The sequence below is a fragment of the Grammomys surdaster genome, unplaced genomic scaffold (genome assembly GCF_004785775.1).
Source record: "Grammomys surdaster isolate TR1022 unplaced genomic scaffold, NIH_TR_1.0 126298, whole genome shotgun sequence".
Classification (NCBI taxonomy): Eukaryota; Metazoa; Chordata; class Mammalia; order Rodentia; family Muridae; genus Grammomys; species Grammomys surdaster.
In genome coordinates this window covers 7,504,394-7,514,978 of record NW_021621098.1, presented here as the reverse complement: position 1 = coordinate 7,514,978, position 10,585 = coordinate 7,504,394, and the positions used below count along the sequence as shown (strand labels likewise).

The 10,585-nt window shown below is 45.0% G+C and overlaps 1 pseudogene; it reads left to right on the top strand.

Annotated features, from left to right (window-relative positions):
* Positions 1–4,572: 4,572 nt before the first annotated feature.
* On the top strand, positions 4,573–6,221 carry LOC114614080 (annotated as a pseudogene).
* The last annotated feature ends 4,364 nt before the right edge of the window (positions 6,222–10,585 follow it).

Sequence of the window (10,585 nt, the reverse complement as noted above, 5' to 3'; positions counted from 1 at the left end):
GTGTGTGCGTGTGTGTGCGTGTGTGTGCGTGTGTGTGCGTGTGTGTGTGTGTGTGTGTGTGTGTACATAGCTGTGGGAGCTGGTTCTCTCCTTCCACCATTTGGGTCCTAGGAATCAAACTCTTGTCCTGGGCCTAGGCATTGAGCAGCTTTATCTACCAAAGCTACCTCCATAAGAGCAGCAGCTTTTAACCGCTGATCCTTCTCTCTAGCATCAGACGAATTCCCCCTTGTTCTAAGTAAATAACCTGTTGTAGCAGGATGTCCCGTTATGTATTAATTACTCTCCTGATATGTGTTAGTTTTCCCCATTTCTATTAACACAAACAACACTGTAATACATATCTTTGTGCCCTCTGAAATGTTTAGAATTCAGAAAATAGTTTAATAAATATATATAGTGGTTTTATACTCTAGACACAAAAAGACTAAATGACTAAAACTAAGAGAACAGAATTTAGACCAGTCACATAGATTTAGTGTGTTAAGAAACTATTTTTATTTTATTTTATTCATGTGGGCGTTTTGCCTGCATGTATGTCTGAGCACCACATATATGACATGAGCCACCATGTGGGTGCTGGGAATTGAACCTAGGTCTTCTGCAAGTACAGTTGGTGCTCTTAATTGCTGAACCATCTCTCCAGCCCCAAGTTGGATATTTTAAAAATAAAATTTGTAATTACAGAAGGAAAACTTGGCTGAGGAGGGTGCTCAGTGGTAGAGAACTTGCTAGCAAGTTCCAAGCTTCTATTTCTCCCCAGCACTGGGGAGAAAAAGGGAAAAGTGAGATAGAAATTTACAAAGTAAGCCATGTCTTGTATCTCATATGACACAGAAAGTTCTAATGATCTTTCTAGCAAGACATGGCAGCTCAGACTGTAATCTCTATGGTCAGGAGACTTGGGCAGGAGAATGGTCTCCTGGGCTATATAGTGAAAGACCCTGTCTCAACTCCCCCCACCCTTCCCATAAAAGACCCAACAAACAAAGCTAAAACAAAAGAATGTTTTTCTATGAGGCATCTTAAAATAAGAGTCTGTGTGAAGGCTCCATGGGTAAAGGTGCTTGTTTCATAAGTCTGACTGCCCAGCCTGATTCCTGGAAACCAGGTGATAGGTGGGAGGAGCAGACCAACTCCATAAAGTTGGGCTGTGACCATACATGTGCACTGTGTCCTGCCTCCCTGTCATGCCCACCTACACAATAATAAATGAAATTTTAGAAAGTTTAAGAGCAAATAAATTCTAGATTTTGGTGAGGATTGGCAAAACTTCAGTAGTTCGAAGCCTATACAGTTGTGTATAAGAAAGCCTGTCTAAGTTGCTCATGGAAGCACCTCCGTCACCCCCTCACTGGCGAGGCAGAGGCCATACATTCAGTAGTTCAAGGCTAGCAGTGGCTTATAGTAAGTGTGATGCCAACCAGGGCTATATGACATTCTGTCTCAAAAAACCAACCAAACAACTAACCAAACAACCACACAAGCAGCAGCAAGGGTTAGGGAGATGGCGCTGTCAGTAAAGTGCTTGCTTCACAAATATCCACTGAATTTGATCTCCTAGAATCCACATATAGATCACATATAAAGCACAGAAGTTTGCACCTGTATTCCAAATGCTGAGGCAGAAATAAGAGGATTTCTAGGGGTCATTGTCCATAGAATTTAATCAGAACTCCAGGTGCAGTGAGAGATTCTGTCTCTAAATGAATAAACAAATGAATGATTAAATAAATAAGGTTGAGTGTGGTGGCACGCACCTTTAATCCCAGCACTTGGGAGGCAGAGGCAGGCAAATGGTCACCCATATGAAATAAAAATTCTACTCAAACAATAAACTTGTATAAGAGTTTTTATGATATCATGGTTCATAATCCCAAGCTGGAAATGACTCAGCTGTTCCTAAAGCTGGCCAGTGGGTCTCCAACCTGTGCTCTATCCGTCCCTAGGAACTCACCCAGGAATAGAAGCATGAGGATGAACGAATCTCCAAAGCTTTATAATAGTTGAACAAGCCAGACTCTAGAAGCTGTGAGGGGTCAGAAAGTTCAGCTCAGGAGATGAGGGCACTCACCACCAAACAAGGGGGCCTGAGTGAATTCAGGAGACCCACCTGGTAGAAAGAGAATTGTCTCCTCTGACTTCCACTTTTACAGTCCCCCCCTCTCGTGCACACTCTTGAACAAGCATACTCACAAGTACTCAAACACACAAGCACTCATACATGCATGTATACGAACACACACAGAGTTGTGGTTCCATTGAGTTAGCTGGTTTGAAAACAGCCAAAGGAGTTATACTCTCCAGATGACCCCTGGGGAGTGCAAAGGGGAAAGGTCGGCTTGGAAGTAGCAAGGGTCCTGACCCTGCAATATTTGACAATTTGGATTCAGGAAAAATAAATTAATGTGTACATCAGGGTCAGCTGTGAAACTGTGAAAGAATGTCAGCCTTGGTGGCAGGAAGGGAGAGTGCTTTCAGGCAGCCTCAGCAAGGCCTTGGGTCTCAGGAAAGCCTGAATCTTGGCCTCTGTCCCACCCCTCTGCCATGTTATTAAACTGGGGGTGGGGAGGGGCGGGGTGGGGATTGAAGGAAGCCCTTCTGCTATTTGCAGTGCTGGAGGACAGGGAGACTGTTGTTTATTCCCACAGAGAAACCATGGTTTATAGAAAGAATTGATACTGGCAGTGTTTATCTGTAGAAACAAATTCAGACTCGTTCTAAAAAATTCTAAAACTCAACTCAGACACAAATCGTAAAGATTGCATTTGATTAAAGAAAGAAGATTGGAGGCCAAACTAGTGGAGTTTGAGTATTGGGCCTTGTCTCTTTTCATCTTAGTGGAGGAAAGTTGCAGAAATCTTGAAATGAGTGTGCAAGACCACTTTGTTGTTTTATATTTGGCCATTTAGTCTAGATTTCTAACACTTCATGGATTCAAACTGTCAACAGGAAAAGCTGCTCGATTTCAAATCTACTCATCCAGGGAATTCACTAAGCCTCACCAGGCTCAAGTAGCTGTGGACTGATCATTTTGTAACTGAGCATTGAATAGCAAAGCAAGGAGCAATTCTCTCAGCAGTGAGTTCTGTATTCCGTAGTGTTCAGTACTGACCACAAGGAAGAGAAAGGAAACCTGATGAGAAAGGAAGGGAGCCTAATGTCTTTCTCACTAACCTTGGAGAAAAGATCTCACATAAGACATGAAGTGTGATCTTCATGTTAACCTCCAGAAACTAAAGAAAAAGTGATGCCCATTAATTTTCAGATCCAGTTTAGCCAGTAGACCAATTTAGCCAATGGTGCTGCATACTCCTACGGAAGGCAGGGAGGATGGGTTGGGAGAAAGCCTTAGAAGGAGAGTTGCCACAAGTTCTAGGTCAGCCTGGGCTACATAGCAAGGCCTTATTTCAATAAGCAAACTAGCAAAAAAATATTCTTGAGGGTATTCTGTTACAGCAGCAGACCCTGGCTTGGTAAGAAGCTGCTCATGGCTGAGGCAGGAGAATCATGAGCTTGAGGTCAGCCTGGGCTACAATTCAAGTTTCAGTCTAGGCCAGACTTAATTATATATCAAGAAGACATTGTCTCTAAATAAAACAAAGCAAGCCAAACCCAGAAAGAGCCCCAAAGCTCAGTAACTCAGGTCACTCAACTAAGGAGTGGCTAGAATCCCCACCCCTGGCTGCTGTCATTAGCTCACAGATGGGTTATCTCATAGTAAGTCCTTCCATGAAAAGAAGGCATGGGCAGGGAGAGGTAGACGAAATGGGATGTGGCTTGGGGATGCCTGAAGGATATACTTCCACAAAATTAACTTTTACAAAAGTATTTGAAAAAGAAAGGAAGTTTTTTTAGTTAACTTTTCTCTATTCTTTTTCCTATGTATCCTTGAGCCCTTGCCTCCCAAAATGCCTTGTAAAATACCTTGACAACAATTCATGGAAACCTTTGTTAAGTGGCCATCTGTGGCAGAACTTTCCAGGTCTTGGGAAAGGCTGGTTGCCTCTAGAAGTCTCTGGAAGGCAAGATGGTCAGATGTTGGGGTAGTTTTGGAGAGCAAAGTCTTGGTGGGTACTATGTTTTTACTTTTAAGTTACTTCTGCAACAGTCCCATCAAGTAGCCTAGAAGCTGAAAAAAATAAAATAAAACCCAGTGTAAACCCAGCACTCAGGAGGTAGAAGCATAGAGACTAAACGTTCAAGGTCAGAGTCTGCTGCATAGTGAGTCTGAGGTTACTCTGGGCTACACGATACCCTGTTTCAAAAAATATATAAATACATAGAGTGGAGGCTACAGGCTCACCTGATAAAGTGTGTTGAGACTCAATGACAAGGTTGTTCTAGGGAGTTCAACAACCTTGTTGGCTGAAGGGCCTGACCCAGCAAGGATCTGCAGATCTCCATGTGATGCCCACGGTAGGAATGGATAAACAGCAGCCCGGTATAGTGTACAAACAGCTGAAGGAGGGGGCTGGCTTCCTCTCTCTGTATGTGACTTCTATGATCTAAAGGCACGACAGTGAAACACCGCTTCTGTGCTCTGGGAACCTGAGGTCTTACATCACAGGGATGCCGAAGCCTGGGAAAAAGGAAACGGCTGGAGAAGACAGGGAAGAACCCAAGTTGGAGCCAGAGACAATGAAGAGTGAGCGTGAGCCGAGAGAACTGGGAAGGCTGCAGGAGAGGGCCCTGTCCTGTCTGCTCCAGGTCAGAAAACCTCGTCCAGCAGCAAAGCTGCCACTTCTGGAAGGCGGATGGACTTCCAGCCTGGATTAAGAAGAAAGATTTAAACTGGCTAAAGGAAGAAGCACATATCTTGTACATCCATGGGACTAGACGTTCAAAGAACAAACTCCCAGCCTAGTCTCAAGAGGTGCCTGGACCAGCTCCGCTCCACCAAAGCAGCTCATATTAGCACGGACCCACTTTCCCACCAGTGCCCCATCGAAGCCTCTTACAGCACTGGTGAGGAAGGGCATGAAGAGAAGAAGGGTAATTGTGGATAAATTTATCTTCTTTGCCCCACTAGCTGCCAGGGTTCCCAGTGTAGCAGGCATCTAAGAAGACTGGAGTGCAGCCTGCGTTGGGAGGAACTTTTTCAAAAATTTCTGAGGGACTTGGCTTTCCACAAGACATTCATGCTTTGAGGGGATCTCAATGTGACTCCTGAAGAAACTGACCTTCAGAACCCCAAAGGAAACAAGAATAAGGCCTAGGGGAATTGCTACAGGATGTACCACTGGCTGGCAGCTTCCTCTCTACCCCAATACTGCCTATGCTTATACTTTTGGGCTTACATGATGAATGCTCGGTCTAAGAATGTTGGTTGGCTGGGGGCTGAAGAGATGGCTCAGAAGTTGAGAGCACTGGTTGCTCTTCTAGAAGTCCTGAGTTCAATTCCCAGCAACCACGTGTTAGCTCACAACCATCTGTGATGAGGTTTGGTGTCCTCTTCTTGTGTGTAGGCATATATGAGGCAGAACACTGTATACATAATAAATAAACCTTAAAAAAAAAAAAGAATGTTGGTTTGCACCTAATGTTGAGGTCCCACCCCCTAGCATAGCTGTAGCCATTTTGTCCCATGCCTGCCAGCTACTTCATATTGTTGCTGTAACATGCCTGCCAGTCATTGACACAAAAATAACTTGACTCAGAGCAAGGTCGTGCTGATCATATATTCTGTTATGTTCTGTAAGAGGTTTGTTAATCTTAAGAAATTCCACGGAAGTTTACATAGCAACCAAAAAATTAAAGGTCAGTATGAACATAAATGTTTAAAATAGTTTTGAGTATGAGCTGACCACTGAGCAGCACTTTCAGCACCTGTGTATAAGCTCATTGTGTGTGTTTTTTTTTCTTTTATAAACCAGCAATGAGAAATGTTTGGGGTTGCAGCCTCAGCTCCTGAATTCTGAGTTTTGGCCCTGACCAATCAGTTTTAGGGTATGTATTCAATAAATACTTTCTGTCTGACTGAGATCAGTGTTTGTGTGGTTTGTGGGTGACCCTTGGGTCTCCAACAATTGCTTTTTGTTGTCCCCCTCACTCTCTTTTACCTGTATTGTGGGACAGCAAGATCTGCTCTGAGGCTCCAAGGCTCTGAGGCTCTTGGCAGCGATCTCTGTGCCCAAACCCTTTTCCTAGCTTGTAACACTCCTCCTGAAGTCACTTATGCCAGTGAAACAGCCTTGTCTCCCCCAGAAAACCTTCAATAGCTTTGTAGAGAACTCTACCGCAGTCTCTCCTACCTCTTCTTTATGTGTCACTAGGCCCAAGGATTTTGTATGTGTCCCAGGTCCGTTTTATACATTAAACCAAACTTCTGATTTCCTTTGAATAATCCAAGTTTTTTTTTTTTTAAAAAAGAAGTCCTACTTTCAAAATAAATAAATAAATAAATAAATAAATAAATTTGATACCAGATATTTTATCTGTAGGTATCAAGCAAGCCGAGAAAATCATTTTTAACATCTCTAAAAATAGAAACACAAGATGTGCCACATGTGGAAGAAATTTTTTAAAATGTGTAAAATGTGCGAGCTTTCAGTAAGGAACCCAGTGGCTGGCTCCAGCCTAAAGCAGCTAGTGGGGCAGCTAGTGGGATCACAGCTTTACAGCTGGTAACTGAAGGAGTTTGTTTACTGATTGATTTACTTGTGTGTCCCAGACTAGCCTCAAGGTTGGCATGATATCTCCTGGACCATTGAGCCAAGGTTGACATTGGTCTTTTCATCTTCTTGCTCCCAGCTCTTGAGTGCTGGGGTAGTAGCGTGGCTCATAAACCCCTTTCTCCTCTTTGAAAAACATTACTGTTTTTCTAGACAGACTTGTTATTTTTAAAAATTATTGCTTCATTCTCTACTTCTTGAGTGCTGGGATTATAGGTGTGTGCCTCTATACTGGGTTTTGTGGTGCTTAAGTGTTGAGCCTGACTCTGCTCACCAGGCAAGCATTTCGCCAACTAAGCTACATTCTTAGCCCATAACTTAACTGCATAGCCTAGCTCATAAAAAATGTAAAGGAGGCCCAGCATGGTGGTGCATACTTTTAATCTCAGCACTGGAGAGATAGAGGCAGGAAGATCTTTGTGAGTTTGAAGTTAGCCTGGTGTACGTATCAAGTTCCAGGCCAGCTAGGGCCACATAGTGAGATCCAGTCTCAAAAAACAAAACCTAAACAACAAATGTTCTTGGATTTTGTTTGGTTTTTTTTTTGAGACAGTGTTTCTCTATGTAGCCCTGGCTGTCCTGGAACTCACTCTATGGAACGGGCTGGCCTCGAATTTAGAGATCTGACTGTCTCTGTCTCCTGAGTGCTAGGATTAAAGGTATGTGTACACACAGCCCCCTAATAACAAAAGAAAACTAACCACCACCACTATCACCACAACAGAAGCAGGCAGCATGTGTGTGCACCAAAGTTGAGCTGTTTGGCACACAGAGGAACAGGTGGTCTCTCCAACGAAAGCAAGGCTTTTGATGCCTAAGGAATGAGGTCACTATTACCTAGATAAATCTAAGATACCCAAAATTCTTCAATAGATGAAAGTGAGGAGGAGAGGGAGAAGGAGGAAGAGGAGGAAGAAGAGGAAGAGGGGGACAGGGAGGGGAGAGAGGGAGGAGAAGTGAGAGGAAGTCAGGGGGAGAAGGAAGAGGAGAAATGAACTTCTCTTTGACTACGTAAGACAAGGGAAGGTGAGCTGAGAATGGCTGGGATTGTAGCTGGTGAAATGCTACAGTAATAGACCCTGTTGTGGGCTTTGCATCATAACTGATGCTATCCAATAGTCCAGGGGGATGTCATGCCAGCTCGTTAAAGCAAACATACTGCCTTGGTAATAGTGTGCTAAGGGAACTGAGGAGCAAATGCTAAACATCTGGAGAGACAGGGTTAGGGATGAAGACTTTGGTGTGGACTACACAGGGGTCGCATGTGGAATATGAGCTGACATCAGGACACACACACACACACACACACACACACACACACACTGGTACCAGTATCTGCCTACACAATGACTATGGAAGACGTTACAGAGCAGCAGAAGCTGGACGATTTCATGTGCTGAGACTGAGGTGTTGAGGTCTGGCTGCAGTGTGACCAGCTGGTTTCATTGGTACAAATAGAAAGCTTGCTTCAGGGTAGTGAGTGGTTAAGACTAGCAGGAGGTGAAAGTTCCCTTCAGGCTTTAGTGAAGGCTAAGACTGAAACAGTCCACTGAGGTCACCAGGTGAAGGCCTTTATCTCATCATCAAGGGTTGTCTCCCTGGGTGTTTTGAGAGCAGCTCTTCCAGAACATCTGGTGAGGGTTAGCATATGTAAGACAGAAGTTAGGAAGATGAGACTTGGTACCTGGCAGGATGCCTGGGATGCAGAGAGGATGTATAGGCAAAGGGATAGCTTACGTTGGAGTCCAAGCTGAAGAAAACTGTGAGGATCTCTTTATTTCATCCACAGATTCCAATACGATAGAACCATTTGCTTAATACAGTTATGTGATTTGCCTGCTTATATGTCTGTATGCCTGATGCCCAGCCAGAAGAGGGCATCAGATTCTGGGAAGGAAGTGATGAGCCCTGATGGGCCCCTGAGGAGAGCCCTGCTCATCATATGGTCACAGTGAAGACTTGCATCCTTGTAGCTCAGAGTCACACAACCAGTGAGAGTATAAAGGGAAGGGCTTCTTGAGATCTGGCCAGCGGCCCCAGTGCTGACTAGCATCTAACTGAGACCATTTCACAGTTGTCTGAGTGCAGTTTTGTGTTAGAAATCACAGATGAAAAAGATTCCTTGTATCTGGCAGAGGGAGCCATTTTTCCTTCCTGTACGAGGCTTCCTATTCTGTACCTCAGCCAGATGAGAGCCAAAGAGCTTAAACCTGTGCAGGAAGAAGCTGAGGGCCAATTTGCTGGAGGTTCAAGTCTGAGTGCTTTGTTTAGGCCTGGGCCAACGGAGGTAAAATGAGCAGCCAGATGTGGGGGAAGTGGGTCGAAACTGCTAGAAGATGCAAATTGATAAATAAACATTAAAACAATGAGGTAAACTTCATTGTAAGGACGAATTGCTAATCCAGCCTCAGCGCCAGGAAGGCCGCCTCTGTGGAACAAAGGCAGCTTTCATTGCCTGTGTTTTATTTGTAAACCGGCAGCAGCCGGTCTGTTAAATGGATTTAGTCTCACCTGCCTCCAAGCGGGAAGCAGGTGATCCTCTCTCCAAACGTCTCCTAGAATCGGTCACCTGATCTGACCAGGAAAAGCCTTGGAAGCTGGGCCAAATTTTAGCCACTTTAGAGAAACAGCCATCTTGTTCATCAACAATAGGGCCAGTGTGTGAGGGGAAGGGGCTGGGAGTGGCAGGTTCCTGGTTTAGACTAATGACAGGCCTCAGGTTCTATGTTCCAGGATTTGAGGCCTTCTCTTGGGAATAGGGGTTGTCTGTGCTCCTTTAATAAAGCCTCAAGGATGAGCTGTCTGTCATCCTGGCTCCTTGCTGAGGAAACTACGGGCTCCCCTGTAGGTGCTTGCTTGTCCCCTGTCCCCCACCCCCATCCCCAGGCCTGTCACTTCATTCAAAGTGTGAGGAAAGGACAGTCTGGCAAGGAGGTGACACACAGATGGCAGTCACCCCAGCCACCACAGATAAGGCCAGACTCCAATGACCTTTGGCCTCCTTTCCTCGCTGACTGGCCAGCCATCACCCCACTTCCTTCACCTAGAAAACCTAGGTATTCTGGTGGGGTGAAGGACAAGGTAACTCCACAAGGCTTGTCCAAGGCATTCAGTCACACCTTACTGGGATTTCAAATGTAGTCACAGCTCTTGTCTCTGAAAGGAGAGGAACTCCAAAGCTGGGGCCAGAGAGATGGCTTAGCTGGTGAAGGTGTTTGCTACTGATCTGAATTTAATTCTCTGGGACCCACATGGGTGGAAGAAGAGACTCCTGAAAGTTGTTGGTTGTCCTCTGATCTCAGAACACACACACACAAAAGGGGGTGGGGGGAGAAACAGAAAGAGAGAGAGAACAAGAGAGAGAGTGTGTGAGAGAGAGAGCAAGAGAGAAAGAGAGAGAGAGAGAGAGAGAGAGAGAGAGAGAGAGAGAGAGAGAGAGAGAGCAAAGTCATTAGTGGTAAGGTGCTGAACTGGTGTTTTTACCTTACTTGTTTTAGCCCTGTCCCCTTCAGGGCACTCTCCTTGCACCTAGTGGCTTTTGAGGAAGCATCTAGAGTCCCCCTGGGTATCTTCCGTGACAGTAAGCCCTGCTTCTCTATTCCATGTACTCTGGAACCGGCTCTGGTCCTGTGCTTCACTGCAGGTGCATCACACTCTAGTCTACATCTTAGTGACAGTGTTAGGCAGTGCTGACCTCTTGTCTTGGATCTGCTCTCCCTGTCTCCCTTTGCTTTGCAAGTTCTTCTTATCCACCTCTGCTGGGTTCTGGTGGGAAGCATCCTTAGAAGTTTCATGGCACTTCCTCAGAAAGGGACTACCTTGCATCAGCATCTGGCCCACATCCCTCCTCTCATCCTCTTCTTTATCTGTCTACACTTATATAAAGTCTTGTTCTGTTTGTTTGATCACTT